This window comes from Elaeis guineensis, chromosome 9, assembly GCF_000442705.2.
Source record: "Elaeis guineensis isolate ETL-2024a chromosome 9, EG11, whole genome shotgun sequence".
Classification (NCBI taxonomy): Eukaryota; Viridiplantae; Streptophyta; class Magnoliopsida; order Arecales; family Arecaceae; genus Elaeis; species Elaeis guineensis.
The window spans coordinates 23,891,889-23,917,939 of record NC_026001.2 but is presented as its reverse complement, the minus strand read 5'-3'; the positions used below and the strand labels follow the sequence as shown (position 1 = coordinate 23,917,939).

At 44.2% G+C, this 26,051-nt stretch overlaps 1 non-coding gene across 1 annotated transcript; it reads left to right on the top strand.

Annotated features, from left to right (window-relative positions):
• The first annotated feature begins 24,910 nt into the window (after positions 1 to 24,910).
• On the top strand, positions 24,911 to 25,016 carry LOC114912786 (small nucleolar RNA R71). The gene has a single exon (XR_003798633.1). It is a non-coding gene; the product is annotated as a small nucleolar RNA R71 (small nucleolar RNA).
• Positions 25,017 to 26,051: the final 1,035 nt, after the last annotated feature.

Here is a 26,051-nt window from a genome sequence, read left to right as displayed (position 1 = left end):
AATGCATATTGAAAAGAATATTTATGATAATATCATCATACTGTATTGAACATCTCAAGAAAAATAAAAGATGGTACAACAGCTCACCTTGATATACAGAAAATAAGAATCCGACCAAAGTTGCATTTAGTTCATCGAGGTGAGAGATTTTTTATGCCACTTGCATGTTATTCGCTATTTGATGAGGAAAAGAAGAATTTTTATAGATGGTTCAAAATCATAAAGTTTTCTGATGCATATGCCTTAAATATATCACGGTGTGTTGGAAACAACGACGGCAATATCTCTGACATGAAAAGTTATGACTCCTATGTGATGATGCAACGTTTGCTTCCTGTGGTCATGCGTGACTATTTAGGTAGTGATGTTCAAACTACATTGATTGAGCTGGGAGTATTTTTTTGAGAACTGTGTTGTCAAAAATTGAAGATTAACTTACTTGAGAAATCAAAGAAGGATATCATACTCATTCTTTGTAAGTTAGAAAAAATTTTCCATCATCATTTTTTGATGTTATGGTGCATCTGGCTATTCATCTTTCAAAGGAAGCTCTTTTGGCTGGACCAGTATATTATCGATGGATATATCCTATTGAAAGGTAAAAAAATTATATGCACTTTGTCATATCAATTATAAGATATAAATATATTTTTAAAATTTAAATTTATTTTTATCGATAGATTCTTGTGTACCTTAAAAAAGTATATGCGCAATAAAGCAAGGCCTGAAGGATCTATAGCGGAAGCATATGTAGCTATGGAGTGTTTCACATTCTGCTCCACATATTTTGACGATATCGAAATAAAATTCAATCATATAGATCGTAACGTAGATCGTGAATGGAGTGACAATGAACTGACATTATCTATATTTAAACAAATAGTTTGACTATTGGTGTAAGGAGATATAAATTTATGGATGTGAACAAGCTATCCAAAGCACACTTTTACATTCTAAATAATTATAAAAAATTAAAAATTTCATTGAGTAAGTACCATCTTAGCATACTGCTTAATATTTTAAGTAAATTTTTCATATCAATATAAAATTAAAAATTATAACTTATTGTAGTGAGCATAAGAGTATACTATGTAGAGAGAATAATACGGATGCCGATGATCGATATAGGAAAAAATTTATAAAATAATTTTATTTAATTATAAATAATATTATTTGAACCAACATAATTTTTTATATTATGGTGTAGATAAAATATAAGTATTTCAATAAAAAAATGGGTACGATCGATGAGTTGTACGATTTAGCATGTGGTCTCAATTGAAGGGTTAATCACTACGCATCCTGTATCATTGGAGGAATGAGATTTCACATAAGGGAGCTTGAGATGCAACGACAGACCCAGAATAGTGGGATTGCTACAATAGGATATGAAAGAGAAGAAGAGATTAATTATTATGGTGTACTGGTAGATATCCTAGAACTAAAATATGGGTCCAGTAATTCTGTATTCTTATTTCAGTGTGAATGATGGGATATTAGTAATAAAAAGATTGATATTCATATCGATTCATACTATATCAATGTAAATTTTGCATGAATATGGCACCAAAATGAGCTGTATATATTAGCAACTCAAGCGAAACAAGTAATATATTTGAAAAATCTAAAGTATCGAGGTAATTGGCATGTTGTACAAAAAATAATATCTAAAGATGTATATTACATACTAACCCGATTAGAGATGGATGAAAATTTAAATTTACATGAAGAGAAGATGTACTCAGAATGTTGCGAATCGGATGAGACTGACCGTACTGCATTATGGGGGTTCGAGGTCATTCATTCGTCATATAGAGCACATGGTAGATAATTTTAAATTTTTAATTATCATATAATTCTATAGTTATTTAAATTTTTTTTAATTAATTCTCAAATTACAGAGAGATGCTGAGAGTGGTGAGCTTCCTGGTAGGATTGATATCTACCAATAGACCCACCAGCGACGGTCAGGGGAGTGGACGACGGAGAGTCAGGAGCTCTTTATAAATTTTTTAATTATTTTTTTATTCATATTTTGATTTTTGTTATAAAATTAAAATAGCTATAAATTTAATTTTTAAGATCGTATGACAGACATGAAATCCCAATCTATCCCTGTGGGCTTGACCGCACCCAAAGATGATGAGATCTGTGATCAGGTGCTTAGTATGAGATCCTGTTATGTTAGAGATCTAGGGTATGGGATCACTGCTCCCTCATCATCATGCTCATCTAGGGCTGACATCTATTCTGCATGCGAAGCTCGACTGACGGAGGTGCAGAGGCAGGCTGAGCAGCGAGCTCAGGAGTTGGTTGCATGCACAACGAGTATCAGTAGCTCTAAATCTAGATGATGGAGCAGATGGCAAAGATAGAGCAGACGATACAGCTGATGAGGCAGCACAGGTCGGTCCGAGCTCTTTCGAGTGCTCTCCTTCTCCAGCTCGTTCTCTAGAAGTCGATACTTGATGGCTTCTTCATGTATTTTTTTATTTTTATTTAAAATTTTTTATAATTTTAATTTAATATAATAAAATAATAAAATTTATTTATCTATTTATTATGTAAATTTTTTATTTTAATTTTTTTTAATTTATAAAAAATATTATAGATATAAATTAAAAAATATATTCATAAATTATTTTTTTTAAAAATATGATTAAATTATTACTGATGGAATTATTTTTGATAAAATATTGATCACCAAAAATATTTTAGTATAATAATTTAATTTTTTAATAAATATAAAATTATTAAAATTTTATATATAATTAATAATGATGAAAAATTATTCATTGTAAATAATTATTAGCGATGAAAATTTTCATCAAAAATTGATTTATTTATGATATAAGATTTTTGTTGCTAATATTATTTAATTTTATTTTTTAAAATTTTTTTATTAAATTAATAGTGATAAAAAATTTTCATTGCAAAAAATATTTTTAGTAATGAAAATTTTTTGTCGCTAAAAATTTTTAAAAAATTTATTTCAAAAAATATTTTAATTAAATTAATAGTGATGAAAAAATTTTCATCACTATTAATATTTTATTTTTAGCGATGTTATTATTCATCATAAATATTTTTTTGATTAAAATTTTTCAATGAAAATATTTTAACGATGAAAATTATTTATCATAAATATTTTTTATTAGTGATAAAATATTTTTTTCATCATAAAATATTATCAATGATGTGATTATTGATGATGAATAATTAATGATGAAAATAAGTTATTAGTGATAAAAAAATTTTATCGCTAATAACCTGTTTTGTTGTAGTGAGTTGACAGTTTAAATTCTAAGTCATCCTAAGCATCAAGGGTTAAAGGAATAAATTATATAGTAACTATATGCTAGTAGGTTTCTGAGTATTGTTTTGCATATATTCAGCCTATCCGAACGTCGGGTATCATTAATAGTTTGTTACTTTGATTCGTATAGAAATCTGTTCCTATGCTGTCAGTTTTGGTTTGAACTTATGAGATCATACACATTAGAAGTTCCTCTCCGATCAATTGGCAGATCGATGATTGAGAATCTTTGAGGGTAAAATTGTCAATGCGATTGATAATCAACCCTGTGCAATAGTTCCAATAAATTAATTCGCTAAGTGTTAGTGAAATTCAAAAAGATTAATTAGCAATTAGATCACTGATTAATAAAATTTGATTGAGCATTAAAGTCTGGATCAAGTCTAATTAAATTGGATTTAATTAGGTCAATCTCGATTAGGTTATAAGATAACCTAATCACTAAGAAAGAATAAATCCTGATTTGATCAGAATTATAGCTCAGTTAATTCTCTAATTTGATCAGATTTAATTGAGGCCATAGGAACCTAATTAGATTAGGTTCATCATGGTCTATTTAGATCTAATTAAAATGGGTTTGGATGAAATCTAATTAAGGACTTAATTGACTAAACCATAGAGTCCAATGTAATTGGACTTCCTCCCTTACGCCTCTTCCTTCTCTCCATGCATTATTTCACACACAAATTGGTTTATGTGCTGAATATTTCATGCCAAAGCTCTCTTGTTGTCACCCTTTATAGATAAGATAGGATGGCTAGAAGTTTAATTCAAAAGGAGTTTGAATTGGTCTTAAAGACCTATCCCTATCTACCCACCCACCGGCCCCTTGTGAAGGTGCCTATTTTGTGTGCCAAAAAGGAAATAAATCCTGATTCTTTTCCATAACTTTATCCCTTTGTTCGGCCCTTCTAGGCATGGGTTTGGGTGAGGATCAAATTTGATAGAGTTTGAACTCAAAATGGTTTTGGATTCGAACTCAATTTGATCCTTATCCAACCTCTTCACTTTGTATGGCAACCATAAAAGATCTAATTTTTTGTGTGCTGAATACTCTTTGCTTTTCATCGTGAGAGCGCTGAGAAAGAAAGGAGCTGATCCTCTCTTAGGGACATAAGGATCTGGGGTGGGCGGCTTTGCTTTGGTGCGTGTGCATAGAGGAGATCCGACTCCTCTTTGGTTGAGAGATCTAGAATTGTTCTAGGATTTTCAGATGAGAAAAAATACAAGAGAGAAGAGAGTTCTTCTCTGATTTTTCCTCCACCATCCAGTACATCCTCTAATCTATCTTCAACATTGAAAGGATTTGAGATAATCGAAAAAGAAAATCAAATCAAATCTGCTATCAGAAACCGTCTATGTGAGCTAACACATCCGTGGAAGACTGATCGGTTCGAGGACTTCATGTGGACGATCTATAGAGGTCGGACACCTTGCGCAGCTGTGAGTGACCAAAAGAGCCTCAGATCCATGAATTTCAATGGTGGTATTCATCTATCCATGCTCAGGTATAGGGTTCGAAACCCCAGAAGCTATAAATATGATCTATTGCTTGTGCTGATTTTTTACATGCTTGCTGATTTTAAATTCAGATTTTTTTATGCATACTATATCATGTCATAGATCCTTCTGTAGGTGTTTTAAGATCTGATCTTATGTATGTATTTATAAATTAAAACTTTTAATCTAGCTTTATTTTGCTGTGAAATTTTTTGAAATATATACATGAAATCCCTATGCTTTTCCAACACTACCAAGGCCGATGGATCCCATCTTGGTGTACATCCTATTCCTACAATGAGTCTACTGTAGCCAACATATACCTCAAGACTTCATATGGCTAGAAGATTTAGTTATGGTATAGTCAAACTATAGCATCTTCATGATGAACAGTCGAGGCACCATAGGTCTAAGAACTACTCACCCTACTGCAGCATCAAGTTTAGTCACTGATGAAAAGGTAGATATTCTAGTGACTACTCGTATTTGATCACGCTTAGTATCCTTATTCCTAACAAGCACTTGCACTCTCGCTCCGATATCTCCACATCATAGATTCAAGATTCATCTATTCTAAAAAAGCGATCGTGCACCAATCTCTCCAGATCAAGCACCATCTCTGTAATGATCCTATGATCGGGAGCAATTTATAAATTAATTATTAATGATACATATCTCAAATTTTTAACTCTTAAGAATATGTATCATTATAGTCATTAACTCAATAGATGATACATAGACATAATTTAACACAAATATGTATGAAAATGAACCCAATTTTATTAATTTATAAGTCAACATTGCAAAATATGTCCTAAGAAAGTTTACAAATATCAGCCAATCTGACTTCTAGGGCATACATCTAATAGAATCTTCTTGTGATGACTTCTTTTTGAATAAATCATCTGAGCATATTGAGAAATCCTACAATCACTCTCAAAAACATCATCAGTAAATATGATTTGTACTCAAACATCTTTGACATCATCAAAATTAATTCTAAGACTGATAATCTCTTTCTTTTTGATGATAACAAAACTTTTTGAGTACTACCTTTCAAGCATTAAAAGATTTTGAAAATTTTATTAAGTATTTATTACATTTTCAATGAAGCTCTCCCTATCTTATGTAAAGAGTGTAGAGTTATTAATATAATTTGATTAAGTCCACTTTTGAGATTACATCAAATTTTAAACATTTTGAAACAATTTTCTCACACAAAACTCCCACTTTGTTATATAGATAAGCAACATTTCAAAAATTTCAAAAATTTATTTTTCTCTTTAATCAATTTTGCAATCCATTGCATTCCTTCTTCTTTTTCTTTTTAGTCATTATATTTCATTATATTTCTTCTTTTTCTCCCCCTTTTTGTCATAATCAAAAAGGTTAACAAGGAGGTCCAATTAGTCAAATTATTGCACATTCAATCATTTAATAAAAAAAATACTAGTCCACCATAAATCAATCAATTCTCATTCAATTGAATCATACATTCATAAGATCAAGAAAGTGCTTATTCATTTCAGAAAAAGATAATATATCATTGATAAACAAAATGTTCATACTAGCACAAGTAGCCTATCCTTTACAAAAAGAAACAAATAAGCAGATCAAGCAAGCAAACAAAGATAGTATGCAACCATGCAAGGTATGTTGTATCCTAAGGGTCTCGTCTACAGAGGGTGCAGGATCTAAGGTGGATGTTAGGTAGGAGTCCAATGGCTCAAAAGAATAGCCACACTCATCCAAGGCCTCTCTGATATTAGATTTTATAAGAGTCCTCATCAAGTCCTGAAGCCTGTCATGAATGCACTGGACAATCTTATCTATCTGATCTTTAGCTAACCTAACCATCTGAGAAGCAGGAACCTCTAGCTGAGTAGCTAAAGTGGATGAGTTTGTTCTCTTAGCTTGGGCTCAATCGAATATACTTCTCTTTCTCTACCTCTGGGTCCTTCTACTTCTGCTTCTTTTCCCTTTTTCACCCAATGACCATCAACCTTTATATATCCCATTCACAGCAGTGATCGATCGTGGTAAGTATCGAACTGCTGAAGCTTCCTTGATGGTTCTCCCTCTAAGATAATTCCAAAATCTTTAAATATTAAAGTGAGGAACACACTATAAGTGTAGGTTTTGCTCTTAAGGTAGCTTCTTGCATAACCTTGATCATTGTCGTTAGCAAGTTGAAAGGGATTTCCTAAATTATGTGATGCATGATAGTAATGTCTTCCTTTGTAACGAAGTCAAATCTGCCAACCCATAGGAGAAATATCCAAGTACTCATATAGTGGAGTCTAATTTCAACAGAAAGTCTTTTAGCTAGAATCTCTTCGAATTCCACCACATCTTTGCTTCCTAAAACCGTTCTCAAGCCACTGCACTTGTCAACCAGGTGATCTGATTCAAAAGTAGGTGCTTTTAGAAATTGTTCGAGTTTTTCTGCATCAAGGATTATTTTGATTTTCTTAGCCTCTATTTCAATGCAGTTGTATTTGACCTTTGCATTTCCATAGAATTCATGGATAAGATTGGGATAATTGGGTAAATCCAATTTGCACAAATATTCCCAACCTTGAGCCTTTAACTTTCTTCTAATTTCAAAACCCACCTTTTCCAAAAATTCAAAATTAACTTTTCTTCTAGTAGTGACTGATGATCGCTGTCGTGGGTGGTTAAAAATAAAACCTAACTCAAACTATATAGATAGGGTGAGTCAGGTTCGAATCCATAGGGATCAATGGGGTTATGTTCACTTTTAATTAGGATTAAATCACAAAACTAAAAATATGAAAGAGTGGGAATATGGTTGAAAGGAAACAAAAGTTTGAATTAAACAGAAATTATAATAAATAAGCAAGCAAATAAGAAAGGCATCCCAAAATTTTGATTTTATTTTTTTAATAAAATATAAATAAATTTTTTATTATATAATTATTAAAACTATAATTAATCTTCGATCATAACTTATCTCACTGGATACATATCATAGTTTCTTGATCTGCCCCTATGTAGTCATAGATTATTCTAAGTATCAAATTATAAAAATAAATAAAATATCCTATAATCAAATTTTGATTACAGTCTATCTCACTGAGCATGAATCATACTCTTAGATCATGACTCATCTTTATGTAGCCATAGGCTATTCAAAGATCTAACTTATAGTCCAAATAATATGCACAATACTTGAAGTAATAATGAAAAAAAAATTATTCATGAAAGAAAAGAATCATTACAATCAAGATCTAATTACATGACAAAGAATCCTAAATATAAATATTAAAAGAATCTCATCTACTCTCCTAAAAACTTAGTGTTTAGCCACGTATAGTGTCTGTAAGCATCATCTTCACGGGAGAAAGACAAGGAAGAAAACTCCTGGCTGCCACCCTCTTTTTCTCTCTCAAAAACTCCTTACAAAACTTTAGAAAAAAGAAAATAAAGAGATTTGCAGCTCTGCACACTGCTGCTCACCATCTCTCTCAAATCCCATGGTCTCTCCCTTTAAATAGAGCAAAAACTAGTTGAAATCAGATCAAATTCGGACTTTTAATCATTATCAAACTCCTCAACCCACGCCCACCATTCGATCATGATCAAATGGCCCAAAAATAGATTAAAAATATCTCAGATCAAATCAAAATCAATTCCAACTATTGGATCATGTGTTAGAAGTGATTTGGACCATCAGATGGCACAAAATAGAGCTGGATCAGTTTTTATCGACCGACATCGAATGCTGACCATTGGATCAGGCCCTTGGATGGCTTTGAACCATCCGATCATGTCAAATAAGTGGGCCACTACTACTTGATATAGAACAGAGCTCTCTCAGCCATCCGATCATGTGTAAATTTTCCTCTCAACTATCTGATTGCATAGAAAATTCTTTCACCCCTATGCACCGCAACGTGGACCGCAAATTGTGCTGTGGATCGGTCGGTTGGTCCACCGTACACTGAGCACTAATTTGGGCTAGTTTGGGTTGGGTTTTAACTTGATTTTGGGTCTAATTAAAATAGGAATTGAGCTTGGATGTGGGCCACCTTTGGATCTTCATTTGGAATCCATTTTAAGTCCGATTTTCTCCCAACTTGAGTCCTTCTAACCCTTGAATCGAGCTATTTACATTGACAATCATCTTTTCTATAAAACACAAATAAAAGCATCAATTCTATAAGAATAAAGATAAATTAATTTATAAATTAATATTTTTATAGATATATTTAATGTACTTATCATAATTTCCAACTTAAATTTTACTCGTCCTTGAGTAAAATAGGTAAATTAGCAGTGTGTACCGACTCATCCTTGAATTGAAAGTTATCCTAGACATTCTTAAAGACAGCTGATATCCGGTTAGACCATTAAAGAGAAACTTCATTAGATTACTAATTCAATCCAATTAGTAGTTGAATGTTAGCCATAGAAATTTTTAGAACTCTTCTTTCACCAACTTTCCACCTCACTCTTTAAATCCTCTAACTTAATGTGAGCTGAGTTTATTATCTTTTTACAATTTAGTCCCCCTTATTATCTACAATATTTTTTTTTATGTACTTTTTTGCTAACCCTTATAGTAAGCTTTTAGCCAATGACTCCCAAATTAGTTGGCTTTAGGGCATTAGGTGTAGAATATCCCTTAGACTTACTGACTCGAGTCCAAGAAAAGTATGATTTTATATCAAATTTTTTGCATTCTCATCTTTTGATGTGAACCATAATGCTTACTTAGGTGAAGGGGCCTGATTACTCTATGAGACAATGCTAAAATCTTTTTTTTTTTAAAGTAAATTCTAAAGAAAACTTTTGCATACCTTGATCTTTCCATCCAACCCTCGTGAAGTAGATTCTTGATTGAGATTGGTAAGAAGAGGGTTCTAAAATTACTCTAAATTTTTTTTTGATCTAAATCCTAACATTCCTTAAGTTTTCTCAATAATTTATTCCTTAGTATCTCTAAAATTATCTAGATCGTTAATCAATCATTGATTAGGGTGCCTATTTAACTTCAAATCAAGATAAAATTTGAGTACACAAAATTAATTATTTTTGATCATACTCAAGGACTTAATTAAATTAGTTTTTCTTCTCTCTCAATTTAATCGATATTATACTCAATAGAGGAGATAAAAAGAATGTGATAAGCAAAAAGAAGAGAAAAAAAAGGAGTTCATCTGGGCTTAATTTATTCACAGCTCAGCCGGGACCTTAAGGAAAGCAGATATAGGTCTCCCCCCAACTTAGCTTCGATAATCCTAAAGTAGGTCCTAAATACTAAAAAAAAAAGTAAAATGAAAAGATCTAGGTTGCCTCCTAGGAGCACTAAATTTAAAGTCTTCAGCCAGATTTTTATTAAGACTACTAAGAAATTGGGTTGCCTTCTAACAAGCGCTAAGTTTAACGTCTTCAGCTTAACCAATGAACTCTCTCATTTACCCAAGATCAAATACTAGATTAGAAAATTCTCATGGTCTTTCACATCCAAATTCAGAAAGATAGCTTTCCACCCCATCACTGATAAATTTCATTACTTGGTCGTCAATTTTTGGAAAGTAGTTTTCAACCCTATTATTGATAAATTCTTTTCTTTCATTATTATTCTTAATTTTCAAAAGATGGTTCACAACCCTACTCTTAGTCCCTTGTTTATTAAGGATTTCTTCTATTTGTTCTTCTAGAATGCTCCTAAATTGGATTTCTGGATTAGAAGTTTGATCTAATACATTGATCATTAGGAGAATGTCATTTGGTTCTATGTATTCAGGTGTGATCAAGGGTGGCTCTAGTGGTAATTCTAAAGAGGGAGCTACTTGGGCAGGTAATGCATGTAAAGGTTCATATTTCTCAGCCTATAGGGAAGTGGTGCTAAAATCAGATGGCTCTAATAATATATTCACATTTTCAATATATCCATCTAGATCAAAATCATCCACTTAAAAGAATCCCAAAGTGTATGTATTGGATCCTGAGAAATAGCTCTAGGGGTAGCTTCCTCTATTATTTCTTCTACTTCAAAACAAGTGTTGGTTTGAGGTCCATGAGGAGCCTAAAATACATTTAACCTCAGCTTTCTATTCCTAAATGAGATATACATGACTCCTGTCCTACAATTAATACATGCATTGGCTATAGCTAGGAAAGGTTATCCTAAAATTATGAGAATTTATCTTGGATCGCCATAATACTTCTTATCTAAGTTCAAAAAGTCAATCAAAAATAGAACTCCTCTACCTTTACTAAAACATCCTCCATCATCCCATGCGGTGCCTTAACGAATCTATCAGCTAATTGCAAGGTTATCGAAATGGATTTTAACTCACCAAATCCAAAAAGATCATATACTAAACTAGGCAAAAGGCTCATACTAACCCCTAGATCTAACAAAGCTTTATCAATGTGTAGGTTCGCTATGACACAGAAAATGATAGAGGCATCTGGATCCTTAAGTTTAGGAGGGGCAGCATGTTGAAAGACTGAACTAGCCTGTTCAGTGAGGCAGACTTTTTTTAGGATATGTGTTCGAGATTTTTATTTTTGTGTGCATAAATCTTTTAGAAACTTAGCATAGATCAGAACCTGTTTTATTACATCAAGAAAGGGGAGATTGATTTGAACTTGTTTAAATAGTTCTAACATTTCATCTAGTTTACCCTTCTTATTAAATGGGGCAGGAGATACTAATGCACTTGGGAATGGAGCTCAAGGTAATTGAGGTGGTGCTAATAATGTGGATTCATCCCTTTCCTTAAGGTCCTCTTTCTCTTTGGATGATTCAGGCTCAATCAACATCTCATTGGTTTTGGTCTGTGGTTGGGTTGGTTTTTGTGATGGCTATTCTAAGGTCTTCCAGTCAAAGTTCGTGATAGGGGCGACCCTTCGGGGATTCTACTGGCATCAGACCTCCGGCAACACCTCGCCGAACCTCTCTGGCGGCCGAGCCTCCGCAACATTTCCAAGTTCTACCGACGGATGGACCCCCACCAACATCGACCTGACTCACCACGATGGGCGGATTCCACCCAAGTTCGCGGTGGTCGATCGGCCGCAGGAAGACTTCGTCCGGACTCCTACGGCAGCCGGACTCCATCCCTGACCTCAACTGCTGGAAGGCTTCGCCCGGACTCCTACGGGAGCCGGGCTCCATCCCCGACCTCAACTGCTGGAAGGCTTCGCCCGGCTCCCGTAGGAGCCAGGCTCCGTCCCCGACCTCAACTGCTGGTAAACTTCGGCCGTACTCTTACGGGAGCCGGGCTCCGCCCACGACTTTACTTACAGGTAAATTTCGTCCGAACTCCTATGGGAGCCGGACTTCACCCACAACTCCAATTGCAGGTAGACTTCATCCAGACTCCTACGGGAGCCGGACTCCGCACACGACTTCACCTGCAGACTTCGTTCGGACTCCTACAGGAGCCGGACTCCACCCATGACTTCGCCTGCAGACTTCGTCCGGACTCCTATGGGAGCCGGACTCCGCCCACGACTTCACTTACAGGTAAACTTCGTCCGGACTCCTACGGGAGCCGGACTTCACCCACAACTCCAATTGCAGGTAGACTTCGTCCGGACTCCGCCCACGACTTCACCTGCAGACTTCGTCCGGATTCCTACGGGAGCCAGACTCCGCCCACGACTTCACCTGCAGACTTCGTCCGGACTCCTACGGGAGTCGGACTCCGCCCACGACTTCGCCTGTAGACTTCGTCCGGACTCCTACGGGATCTGGGCTCCGCCCACGACTTCACTTACAGGTAAACTTCATCCGGACTCCTACGGGAGTCAGACTTCACCCACAACTCCAATTGCAGGAAGACTCAGCCTGGACTCCTACGGGAGCCAGACCTCGTCCCCAACTCTGGTTACAGGAAGACTCTGCTGGACTCCTATGAGAGCCGGACCTCGTCTCCGACTCTGATGGCAGGCAGACTTCGTCCGGACTCCTACGGGAGCCGGACTCCGCCCACGACTTCACTTACAGGTAAACTTCATTCGGACTCCTACGGGAGCCGGACTTCACCCACAACTCCAATTGCAGGTAGACTTCGTCCGGACTCCTACGGGAGCCGGACTCTGCCCACGACTTCACCTGCAGACTTCATCCGGACTCCTACGGGAGCCGGACTCCGCCCATGACTTCGCTTGCAGACTTGATCCAGACTCCTACGGGAGCCGGGCTCCGCCCACGACTTCACTTACAGGTAAACTTTGTCCGGACTCCTACGGGAGCCGGACTTCACCCACAACTCCAATTGCAGGAAGACTCAGCCCAGATTCCTACGGGAGCCGGACCTCATCCCCAACTCTGGTTACAGGAAGACTCTACCCGGACTCCTATGGGAGCCGACTTCACCCATAACTCTAATTGCAGGTAGACTTCGTCCGGACTTCTACGAGAGCCGGACTCCGCCCATGACTCCAATTGTAGGTGGACTTCGTCCGGACTTCGCCCCCAACTCCAATTGCAGGTAGACTCCGCCCGGACTCCTATGGGAGCCGGACCTCGCCCCCGACTCCGGCTGCAGGCAGACTTCGTCCGGACTCCTACGGGAGTCGGACTCTGCCCACGACTCCAATTGCAGGTAGACTCCGCCCGGACTCCTAAGGGAGCCGGACCTCACCCCCGACTCTGGCTGCAGGCATACTTCGTCCGGACTCCTACGGGAGTCGGACTCTGCCCACGACTCCAATTGCAGGTAGACTTGGTCCGGACTCCTACGAAAGCCAGACTTCGCCCATGACTCCAATTGCAGGTAGACTCTGCCCGGACTCCTACGGGAGCCTGACCTCGTCCCCAACTCGACTGCAGGAAGACTCTGCCCGGACTCCCACGGGAGCCGGACCTTGTCCCCAACTCTGGTTGCAGGAAGACTTTGCCCGGACTCCTACGGGAGCCGGACCTCGTCCCCAACTCCGGCTGCAGGTAGACTTCGTCCGGACTCCGACGGGATCCGGGCTTCGCCCCCAACTTTAATTGCAGACAGACTTCGCCCAGACTCCTACGGGAGCCAGATCTCATCTCCGACTCCAGCTGCAGGAAGACTCCGTCCGGACTCCCACGGGAGCTGGACCTCATCCCCGACTTTGACTGAAGGAAGACTCCATCCGGACTCCTACGAGAGTCGGACTCCGAGCTCCTCTCAGACGGGTAACTGGCCACCTCTCTCTGCCAGACGCTCCAGCCGGACTTCGACCGACATGTCTGGACCCTCTAGCAGGCCACAGCAACAGCCACGACTCTGCTCCACTTCCTGCGACGGATTCCATGCGGCTCTATCACTCCCTGGCGGGCTGCAGTAACGGCCACGACTCTGCTCCACTTTCTGCGATGGATTTCGTGTGGCTCCATCACTCCCTGGCAGGCCACAATAATGGCCACAATCCTGCTCCACTTCCTGCGATGGATACCGCACGATTCCTCCATCCTCTGGCAAGTCGCGATAATGGACGCCGCTCCACTCTCCGCGGCAGACTCCACGTGGCACGTCCCAGTGATAGCCACGGTTCCACTCCACTACTTTTCGCAACAAACTCCTCCTGACCATGGGCAGCCCACTGCCAGACGGTTACAAACATCGCTATCAGTCTGTTGCTCCCTCCGCCTATAAAAGGGGGACCCCAGATACGTTATTCTCTAAGCTCTATTTTCTATCCCAAAACTCTGCTAAAATTTTCGTTCGAGCACTCCATTCTTGTTGAGGTAGAGAACTGACTTGAGCATCGGAGGGTCTTGCCGGAGCAACCCCACCTCCGGTTTAGACTTCTTTTGCAGGTCCCGATGGCGACCGCGACTCCCTCGACTCTAGCTTCTCCGACGCAGGTGGATTTTTGCACCAACAGGATTGACGCTACAGGAAGGTGTCTTCGCAGTACCCTTGTTCTTAAAGGAGCGCTCAACGGGACCGCCTCCGATCACCTTCTCCGAAATCCACTCCTCCTTCCCCCACTAGGTCTTCGCCCGATGCCTCCCGCAAAGCATCCACATGGCGATTCACAGCCTCCACGGCTAGATCTCAGGCTCCGGCCTCACCTCCATCTCCCAGCCTCTACCCCCTTCGCCGGCAACGGCGGTTGGCATGGAGCAATTTGACCTACTGGTGCAGCAGGTTAGAGGCCTCACTGAAGCGGTGCAGGCCATGCAACAGCAGCAGCAGCCACAGGCATCAGTGCGATTGAAAAGAGCATCGCCAGAACTCCAAAATCCAACGGTGGGACGGGCCACTTGGGCCAGCCGCCCAGTCTCTCCCAGAAAGATGAATCCGAGGGTGGAAAGCCCCCAATCAGACCACGATTCCACCCCTGAAAGATCTCTACCTCCATCCTGCCAGAAGACCCTCAAAACTCATAGTCGAGAGGATTTTCTGGACCGGAGGCTTCAAGAGATGAACCGGCGGATCGAGGAACTCCGCCACGCTCCCCCCGCTTATGGTGAGGATATTTGTACGGACCCTCCTTTTTCTCAAATGATCATGCAGGAACTGATCCCGCCAAACTTCAAGCTCCCTCAATTCGAAAGCTACAACGGGACTTCAGATCCGGTTGACCACCTGGAGGCCTTCCAGATAATGATGCTGCTTCATGGTGCGCCCGACGCCATTCTATGCCGAACCTTCCCATCCACCTTGAAGGGAGCGGTAAGAAACTGATACTCGATGCTGAAGTCGGGTACCATCTTTTCCTTCGATCAGATGAGCCACCAATTTGTGGCTCATTTTGTCAGCAGCCGGCGCCCTCGGAAGGGTTCGAAGTCCCTCATCAACATCAAGCAGAGGAAGGGGGAGTCCATTCGGGCCTACATCAACCGCTTCAATATCGCCGCGCTGGAGGTCCAGAACTTGGACCAGTCGGTAGTGATGGCCACTCTGAAAGGCGGCCTTCAGAAGAACAACCTTTTATTCTCCCTGAAAAAGAAGTACCCCAGGGATTTTGCAGACCTGTTGGCTCGGGCCGAAGGGTACACCCGAGCAGAAGAAGCCTTCAAAATGAAGGATGAGGAAACCATGAGAGAGCGGCAGGCGGGAGACTCGAGTAAGCCCACAGTCGAAAAAGGGCCGAGAGAAGCTCGGCCACATTCTCGAACTCCTCCCGGGCACAAGTGCGCCCAGACTCCTCCTCGAGCACGCAGGCAGGGAAGCCCGGATCGTCGGGCTTGGCGGGGCTCTCCCCCAAGAAGGTTCCGTAACTACACCCTCCTCAACGCATCAAAAACCCAGGTGCTGATGGAGGTCAGATAGCAGCTCCCAAGGCCAGAGAGGATGCGCACGCACCCCGGGAAGGCAACCCCAACAAGTTCTGCCTCTACCATCGTGACCACGGCCATGATATAGAAAAGTGCATTCAGCTTCGAGACGAGATCGAGGAGCTCATCAGACGAGGTTGGCTCGACAGGTTCATTCGACATCGACCTGAGGGCAGAGAGGATCGGCCAAGGGCCCTGCCGCAACCTGAACCGCCAAGGAGGGAAGAGCAGCCCGGAGATCGGCCTCCAATCGGGACCATCAACTCCATCACCGGAGGACCTCAAGGAGGAGCAGACCTTCCACGACCATGGGACTTGAAAAACCTATAAATGTATTACTAACGACTTTACTTTGAATCAAAATTCTTTTCGACTTTGCATGTCTTTCCCTTTTGGCATGGACTTGTTACGACTGGGGATAACCCCTTCAAACAATCAAAACAATGTCATGTTAGGAATAGGAGGAGAACCTCATCCTAACATGAGCAAAATGAAAGTCCGATTATTTTAAGATCGGATGGGGGGAGAGGCCTTACAACACCCTTATGCGCCCCCACAGCCATGTTGTGAACAAGAGGAGAACCTCATCCTGACATGAGCAAAGTCAAAGGCCCGGTTCTTTTAGACTGGATGGGGGGAGAGACCTTACAACGCCCTTATACACCCCCACAGCCATGTTGGGAATAGGAGGAGAACCTCGTCCTGATATGAGCAAAGTCAAAGGCCCAGTTCTTTTAGACCAGATGGGGGGAGAGGCCTTACAACGCCCTTATGCGCCTCCACAGCCATGTTGGGAACAGGAGGAGAACCTCATCCTGACATGAGCAAAGTCAAAGGCCCGATTCTTTTAGACCGGATGGGAGGAGAGGCCTTACAACGCCCTTATGCACCCCCACAGCCATGTTGGGAACAGGAGGAGAACCTCGTCCTGACATGAGCAAAGTCAAAGGCCCGGTTCTTTTAGACCGGATGGGGGGAGAGGCCCTTGCAACAGCCCTTATGTGCCCCCACAGCCCCATTGAGAACAGGAGGAGAACCTCATCCTAACCTGAGCTGAAATCGACTACGTTGAGAACAGAAAGAGAACCTCGTCCTGACGATGATAAAAACCTGATCGCCCAACAAGATTGGATAAAGGAAAAAGTCCCCTCAATGGCACCTCCACACTTCTACGCGACCCCGCAAAAAGCGAGAGGAGGACCCTCACTCAAAAAAGAAAAAAAAAAGAGAAAGGAAAGCGACAAGAAAAGTAAAACAACACGATAACGACTGGGCACCTCCAAACTACGTCGACGTTGAACAAGTCAAAAGGCAAAAGAAGTTCGACGGATGACAATTTAATACAATGCATGGATGAGGTAACACAAAATCTCCTTTTCATTTCATTCATGAAATATACACTACAAAGCCCAGAAGGCTAAAGGAAGAAAAGCAAAACCACAAAAATAAAATGACAAAATCAACAGCGACAACGGCGACGACAAACAGACAAACAACAAAAGAGAAAATATATACATGAAAAGACGGAAGGCCAAAAAGAGCCCTAGGAAAGCTCTGCTTCTTCCGACCTCGAATTATCTGCTTCACTCCTTATCAAGGACTGCCTCAGACTTTCAACTTCTTCCTCTAGCTCTCTCTTTTTCAGCAGCATGTCCTAGAACATCCGACGAAGTCGCTGGCTTTCGTTCTCCACCTCTCGATGCCTCTTTCTCAGGACCTCGGATTCTGCCTCCGCATCCTTGACTGCCCGCTGCTCGTACACCAGCTGGATCTTCAATTGCTGCAGCTCGGCCTTCCCCTCCCCAAGGGCGATGGATAGTTCTTCTGTGGTCCTTCTCAGGGATTGGAGTTCGTTGAAATCCCGAGCGAAAGCAGATCGAGCCCCCTCAGCTAGCTACCATCGAAGGCGGGCAATCTCGTCGGTCGCCATCCTGAGCCTCCCCTTGTATTCGTCCACCTGCCTGCGCCAGCCGGCCCGGTGCGCATCGTAGCTCGCCTCGGCATCCTGAAGCTGCTGCTAAAGGTCGGAGACCTTCTTCGACCACTCCCGATCGCCGTCGGCCCGAGTCAAGAGTCGGGATGAACTTCCTTCCAACTGGCCAATCCTCTCCTGGGCAGCCGACAGCTCCACTCTGAGAGAACTGATCTTGACAGCCTGAGCCCAAGATTGGTTGCTGGTGCACTTCTTGTGTTCCTCGAACTCCTTCTCGAAGTTCGCCTTTCTCCGACTGTACTCCATGATCTCCTTCACATGGAGGTTTCGGAAGCGGGTGGCCTCCGCGGTGGCTTCAGAGTGACTCTCCCTAAACCTGCGAAGCTCGCCTTCCATCTTCTTCGACCTTTTTGTCAAATGAAGAACTTCCTTCTTCAGCCGCTGGATCGTGACTTTAGTGGAATCCCCTATGGTAGGGGAAGCGCTTTGGCAGGATACTGCCATCGGGAGACAAAAGCATCAAGGCGCATCTCATTGCAGAAAGAAAAACAAAAAAGGAGGAAGGAAGAGAGGAGAAGCCATCCATGATGAGAAATTCAACTTTATTGACTGGATGTTTCTTAAAGACAAAAGAGAAAGAAAAATTGCAATAAAAGAAAAATACAAGGTCAGAGGTCTCAGACCTCTGAAGTAGGAGTTGGGGAGCTCGGTGTCCCTGGAAGGAGGGCTGCGGTGGCGTGGCGGTGGCAACAGGAGAGGGACCGACCTCATCTTCAGACTCCCCACCCAAGAAGCTGAGATCGAGCTCGAGAAATTTTCTGACCACCTTCTCCTGGCAGAGCTCGAATCCCTTGATGAACGCTTTTTGGCCGAACTTGACGTTCAGGTCCCTCATCTCGGCAGAGGCTTTGAACTCCTCCACCGCAAGAACCCTGGCCTCCGAGACCAGGATCGGAATCTGCTCCACCAAATTGGCGACCTCGGCCTCTGCCTTCCTCACCGTCTCCTCCGAGGTCTGCTTCTCTTCCTCCCGAGCCTATTTTTCTCTCTCTAGGGCCTCTTGGAGGGCGACTACCTCAGCTGCCTTCTCTTCGAGATGGGCGATTCTGGCCCGGTGACTCTCCTCCACCTGGATGGCGTCCCTCCTCGCCCGATTCGTCACCTCGATATTGGCAAGGAGTTGGTGCCCGATCTGCAAGGGCAGCTAGGAGGTCAGACGAAGGAACGAAGGGAGGGAGGAAGGTGAATCTGTTTACCTCGAGAAAGGACCCCAGGGAGTCCCAAACCCGCTGTTCGGGATCGGCACGATCAATCCTCTCGATGACCTCAGGCAGGATGCAGTCATCAATCAGCCGCTTTATCAGGTCCCTGTCATTAAAGGGATTCTTCCCCGGCTCTCCTTCAAAACCAAGGGACTCTTCAACGGTGGCTCGATGGCTACTCACCTTGCGGGCCACCGACTTCCTTCTCCTCCCCCTCTCAATTTCAGGGTGCCTCCATGGACCGGACCCCCGAAATGGGAGCCCCAGTGGGGGACTCCTTGAAAAGGCCCGGGGAGTCGGTGGTTCAGCGTCCGAAGGAACGTCGACCGCGGGGGCCACCTGGACAAGCACGGCCAAGCTCGTCTCCTCCACTCTGACCTTCTTTGCTGATCCAGAGGCCGCGGTGCCTTTCTTTTTGTGGGCCTTGAGGCCCCTGGCGAGCATCCGTGCTGCTTCGGCGTCCATTTCTGAAAAAAAAAAAAATCAAAAATCAATGATGGGGTGAAAAAGGAAGAAGTGACACGCAAAAAAAAAAAAGAGAGAAGAAGAAAAGAAAAGAAAAAAAAAGAAAGAAAAAGAAGAAGGACGGAAGAAAAGAAGAGAAAAGAAAAGATGGAATACTCGCAGGATCCTGGGGGCTCAATCCGATGTTGAACAAAAACTGCTCCTTCAGAAGGTTGGGAAGGGAAGGAGCGGAATAGCTAAGAAGCTTTCGGGCGGCTTGAAGATCGTCCTCCCCCAGGCTGGGAGCCCGGTGGACAGAGTCCCTCAGAGAACCCCAAGGGGGCAGGCCCAGCCTCAAAATCGAGTAGTGGACGAAGAGGTACTTCCCCTTCCAGTTGTGGATTGAAGAGGGAGCACCTTTCAGCAACCCCTTCTTGCCAAACTGGGGGGAGAAATACCACCAGTCCTTTGCCGAGGGATGACGCTTGAAGGTGTAGAAATACCTAAACAAAGAGAGGGATGGCTGAACTTCGACTACGTGGCAAAGGGAGAGAAACCCTATCAAAAACCTAAAGAAATTCGGTGCAACTGAAGCTAAAGAAATATCTAAGAAGCGAAAGAGGGCGACGATGAAGGATGGAAGCAGCAGCCGGAGCCTGGCACGGAAGGCCTCCTGATACAGACAGAAACAACCGGGTGGGGGAGTGCTAACCCGATCGGAGGGACCAGGAAGCTCCAGATCATACTCCGGAGGAACTCCATACTGAACCATTATCAGTAGGAGTTCATCCAGAGTCAGAGAGCAGGGAATGGCACCCGATGCAAAAATCGGACGAAGCCCAGCCCCAGATGTGGGTTCGTCTACAGTGCGGGGGTCCTGGGGGGCTGAGGCGGACGAACTCCCGAAACTGCTAGAGACGGAGGTGTCGGAAGACATTTCAAATGAGGACCCTAAAAATTTGGAGAAATCAGGCAGAACAAGAGGCGAAAGGTTTGCGGGGAACCAAACCAAAGGAGGGCGACAGGAGAAAGATGGAGGAAAAGGGGCACCCGAATGGCAAGAAGGGGAACAAAGTTCCGGGACTAACCTAAGTCGCTCTGAAGGATGCAGAAGGTGCGAGGACAGGGATGACTTGAAGGACGCCTAGGGCCAAGGTAGATGCCAAGGAGGGTCAGGGTTCTCGAAGAAAAGGCGGGCACCGATGGAACTTTCAGGTAGAATAGGGCCCCTAGAGGCGGAAGGGTGGGTTTAAATAGATCCTGAGATCCGATGCAATAATGATCGCGAATCCCCCCAGGCCGACCCGGCTCGCCATGTGTCCCACTCACCACGGCAGGCGGCTAAAAGTGGCTGACAGCTGACATGGCCATTATTGCGTCGTACTTGGGCCAGCGTACCAGCGGGAATTCCGAAAGGTCCCTTCGAATCGCCCCGATTCGAAAAGACTCCAGCATGCGTGCATTTAATGCCAAAATATTTGGGGGCGATCGTGCACAGGATTCAAGGGGACGACTTCGACTGTGAAAATTTCTCTGTACTTCCTTCATTCGAAATTCGAACTCGGAAGTAGGGGGACTGGTGTTGGGTATAAAATACCTCCCAGCCGAAGTTCGTGATAGGGGCGACCCTTCGGGGATTCTACTGGCGTCAAACCTCCAGCGACATATCGTCGAACCTCTCTGGCGGTCGAGCCTCCGCAACATTCCCAAGTTCTGCCGATGGATGGACCCCCACCAACGTCGACCTGACTCACTACGACGGGCGGATTCCACCCAAGTTCGGCAGTGGTCGACCAGCCGCAGGAAGACTTCGTCCGGACTCCTACAGGAGCTGGACTCCGTCCCCGACCTCAACTGCTGGAAGGCTTCGCCTGGACTCCTACGGGAGCCAGGCTCCGTCTCCGACCTCAACTGCTGGAAGGCTTCACCCGGACTCCTACGAGAGCCGGGCTCCGTCCCCGACCTCAACTGCTGGTAAACATCGTCCGGACTCCTACGGGAGCTGGACTCCGCCCACGACTTCACTTACAGATAAACTTCATCCGGACTCCTACGGGAGCCGGACTCATCCACAACTCCAATTGCAGGTAGACTTCGTCCGGACTCCTACGGGAGTCGGACTCCGCCCACAACTTCATTTGCAGACTTCATCCGGACTCCTACGGGAGCCAGACTCTGCCCATGACTTCGCCTGCAGACTTCGTCCGGACTCCTACGGGAGCCGGGCTCCGCCCAGGACTTCACTTACAGGTAAACTTCGTCCGGACTCCTACGGGAGCCGGACTTCACCCACAACTCCCATTACAGGAAGACTCAGCCCGAACTCCTACGGGAGCCGGACCTCATCCCCAACTCTGGTTACAAGAAGACTCTGCCCGGACTCCTATGGGAGCCGGACCTCATCCCCGACTCCGGCTGTAGGCAGACTTCATCCGGACTCCTACGGGAGCCGGACTCCGCCCACGACTTCACTTACAGGTAAACTTCGTCCGGACTCCTACGGGAGCCGGACTTCACCCACAACTCCAATTGCAGGTAGACTTCGTCTGAACTCCTACGGAAGCCGGACTCCGACCACGACTTCATCTGCAGACTTTGTCCGGACTCCTACGGGAGCTGGACTCCGCCCATGACTTCACCTGCAAACTTCGTCCGGACTCCTACGGGAGCCGGACTCCGCCCATGACTTCGCCTGCAGACTTCGTCCGGACTCCTACGGGAGCCGGGCTCCGCCCATGACTTCACTTACAGGTAAACTTCATCCGGACTCCTACGGGAGCCGGACTTCACCCACAACTCCAATTGCAGGAAGACTCAACCCGGACTCCTACGGGAGCCGGACCTCATCTCCAACTTTGGTCACAGGAAGACTCTGCCTGGACTCCTACGGGAGCCGAACCTCGTCCCCGACTCCGGCTGCAGGCAGACTTCGTCCGGACTCCTATGGGAGCCGAACTCTGCCCACGACTTCACCTACAAGTAAACTTCGTCCGGACTCCTACGGGAGCCGGACTTCACCCACAACTCCAATTGCAGGTAGACTTCGTCCAGACTCCTACGGGAGCCGGACTCCGCCCATGACTTCACCTACAGATTTCGTCCGGACTCCTATGGGAGCCGGACTCCGCCCATGACTTCGCCTGCAGACTTCGTCCAGACTCCTACGGGAGTTGGGCTCCGCCCACGACTTCACTACAGGTAAACTTCGTCCGGACTCCTACGGGAGCCGGACTTCACCCACAACTCTAATTGCAGGAAGACTCAGCCCGGACTCCTACGGGAGCCAGACCTCGTCCCCAACTCTGGTTACAGGAAGACTTTGTCTGGACTCCTACGGGAGCCGGACTTCACCCACAACTCCAATTGCAGGTAGACTTCATCCGGACTCCTACGAGAGTCGAACTCCGCCCATGACACCAATTGCAGGTAGACTTCGTCCGGACTCCTACGGGAGCCGGACTTTGCCCCCAACTCCAATTGCAGGTAGACTCCGCCCAGACTCCTACGGGAGCCGGACCTCACCCCCGACTCTGGCTGCAACAGACTTCGTCTGGACTCCTACGGGAGCCGGACTCTGCCCACGACTCCAATTACAGGTAGACTCCACCCGGACTCCTACGGGAGCAGGACCTCACCCTCGACTCCGGCTGCAGGCAGACTTTGTCCGGACTCCTACGGGAGTCGGACTCTACCCACAACTCCAATTGCAAGTAGATTTTGTCCGGACTCCTACGGAAGCCAGACTTCACCCACGACTCCAATTGCAGGTAGACTCTACCCGGACTCCTACGGGAGCCGGACCTCATTCCCAACTCCGGCTGCAGGAAGACTCTGACCGGACTCCCACGAGAGCCAGACTTCGTCCCCAACTCTGGTTGCAGGAAGACTCTGTCCGAACTCCTACGGGAGCCGGACCTCATCCCCAACTCTGGCTGCAGGTAGACTTTGTCCGGACTCCTACGGGAGCCGAGCTTCGCCCCCAACTTTAATTGTAGACAGACTTCGCCCGGACTCCTACGGGAGCCAGATCTCATCTCTGACTCCAGCTGCGGGAAGACTCCGTCCGGACTCCCACAGGAGCCGGACCTCGTCCCCGACTTCGACTGAAGGAAGACTCCATTCGGACTCCTACGAGAGCCGGACTCCGAACTCCTCTCAGATGGGTAACTGGCCACCTCTCTCTGCCAGATGCTCCAGTCGGACTTCGACCGACAGGCCTGGACCCTCTAGCAGGCCACAGCAACGGCCACGACTCTGCTCCACTTCCTGCAACAGATTTCGTGTGGCTCTATCACTCCCTGGCGGGCCACAGTAACGGCCACGACTCTGCTCCACTTCCTACGATGGATTCTGTGCGGCTCCATCACTCCCTGGCAGGCCACAATAATGGCCATGATCTTGCTCCACTTCCTGCGACAGATACCGCGTGATTCCTCCATTCTCTGGCAAGTCGCGACAACGGACGCCGCTCCACTCCCCGCGGCAGACTCCACGTGGCACGTCCCGGTGATAGCCACGGTTCCACTCCACTACTCTTCACAACAAACTCCTCCTGACCATGGGCAGCCCACTGCCAGATGGTTACAAATATCGCTATCATTCTGTTGCTCCCTCCTCCTATAAAAGGGGGACCCAGATACGTTATTCTCTAAGCTCTATTTTCTATCCCAAAACTCTACTAAAATTTCGTTCGAGCACTCCATTCTTGTTGAGGTAGAGAACTGACTTGAGCGTCGGAGGGTCTTGCTGGAGCAACCCCACCTCCGGTTTAGACTTCTTTTGCAGGTCCCGGCGGTGACCGCGACTCCCTCGACTCTAGCTTCTCCGACGCAGGCGGATTTTTGTACCAACAAACAGTATGTGTAGGACTCAAACATATGGAACAAACATCGATCATAGGTGTAGCTGGGGTACTGGTGGGTAACACTTACAGTATTTGATCCAATTTTTGAGCTAATTCATCCACTCTATTGTGGATGTCGATCAAACTATCAATTTCATAAATTCCATCATGTTTAGGTCTAGTCATGGGAGGATCTCTCCTGACAGCAGACATGTGGTACAGTGAATTTTCACTCAAGATTTCAAATAGCTGCCAGGCTTCATGCTCATTTTTTAGTATAAAAATTCCACCACATGATGCATCAACCATTTATCGGTGCTTCTCTACCAGGCCATCATAAAAGTACTGGACCAATTGCCATTTGGATACAACATGGTGGGGGTATTTTCTAATCAATTCTTTCAATCTCTCCCATGTCTCATGAAATATCTTCCCATCCAATTGGAAAAAACTAGTTATGGCCTTATGGATTTGATTAGTCTTTTCTATTGGAAAGTATTTTTTGAGGAATTTCCTCTGAAGTTGATCCTAGGTTGAGATTGTTATGGTATCTAAGAAGTTCAGTCAATATTTGGCTTTATCCTTCAATGAAAAAGGGAATAATTTCAGCCTAAGAGAATCGTCAGAGAAATTTTGGATCTTAACTATAGAGCAAATTTTAGGAATTCATCAAGATATTTGTATGGATCCTTATTAGCAAGTCCATAGAAAGATGGTAGCATTTGAATGATACTAGACTTAATCTCATATTGAGTCGCTTCTATAGGAGGTACTTGGATATCGGGGAGTAGGTATATGATGGAGTGAAGTACTCCCTCAATTGGCATGGTGGTTCATTATCCTTGGCGTCCATATTTCTCGATCTATTGGCTCTAAGGGTTCGTTCAATTTTAGGATCTAGAGATTGAATTTTGGGTCGTAATGAATGATGCTCAAGCATAAACTCTATAATTATACCTTAAAGCAAACACATAAAATTTTAATTTTTATAAGATTTTTTTTAGATCAAAAAAAAGATGCAAGAAATACTAAAGATGAGAAAGCTAAAGAGTCCTAAATCTAAAAAATATATGATAGGAGTTTTATTAGGTTTTAACATTTGTAGGTTAGCAATCAAGTTATGCAATCAATCCTAGCTAAGGATTATCCTAGATATAGATAGCTCTTAACTGTCAAGATAATCTTCGAGCACTCTAAGTAACAGACTAGCCACTCAACTGACCAAATAAGTATAAGATTGATGGGGGTCCTCCCGTTACTTTCTTTAGATACCAATTAAAATTGATCAGGTAAGCTAACGGAACCAATTAAATAACCACCTTCTTTCGGGATCTTATCTCTGAACCACTTTCCTAGACACCAGTCAAAATAATCAACCCTAACTTGATCCAACTCTTTGGGTTCCTTATCAGATTGGACTCAAGAGTCCTTAGGGGTCAACATCTATTTGATTTTAAGTTAGAGGCTTAGATTAATGCAAATACAAGATGGTGATCCGCGGGTCAAGG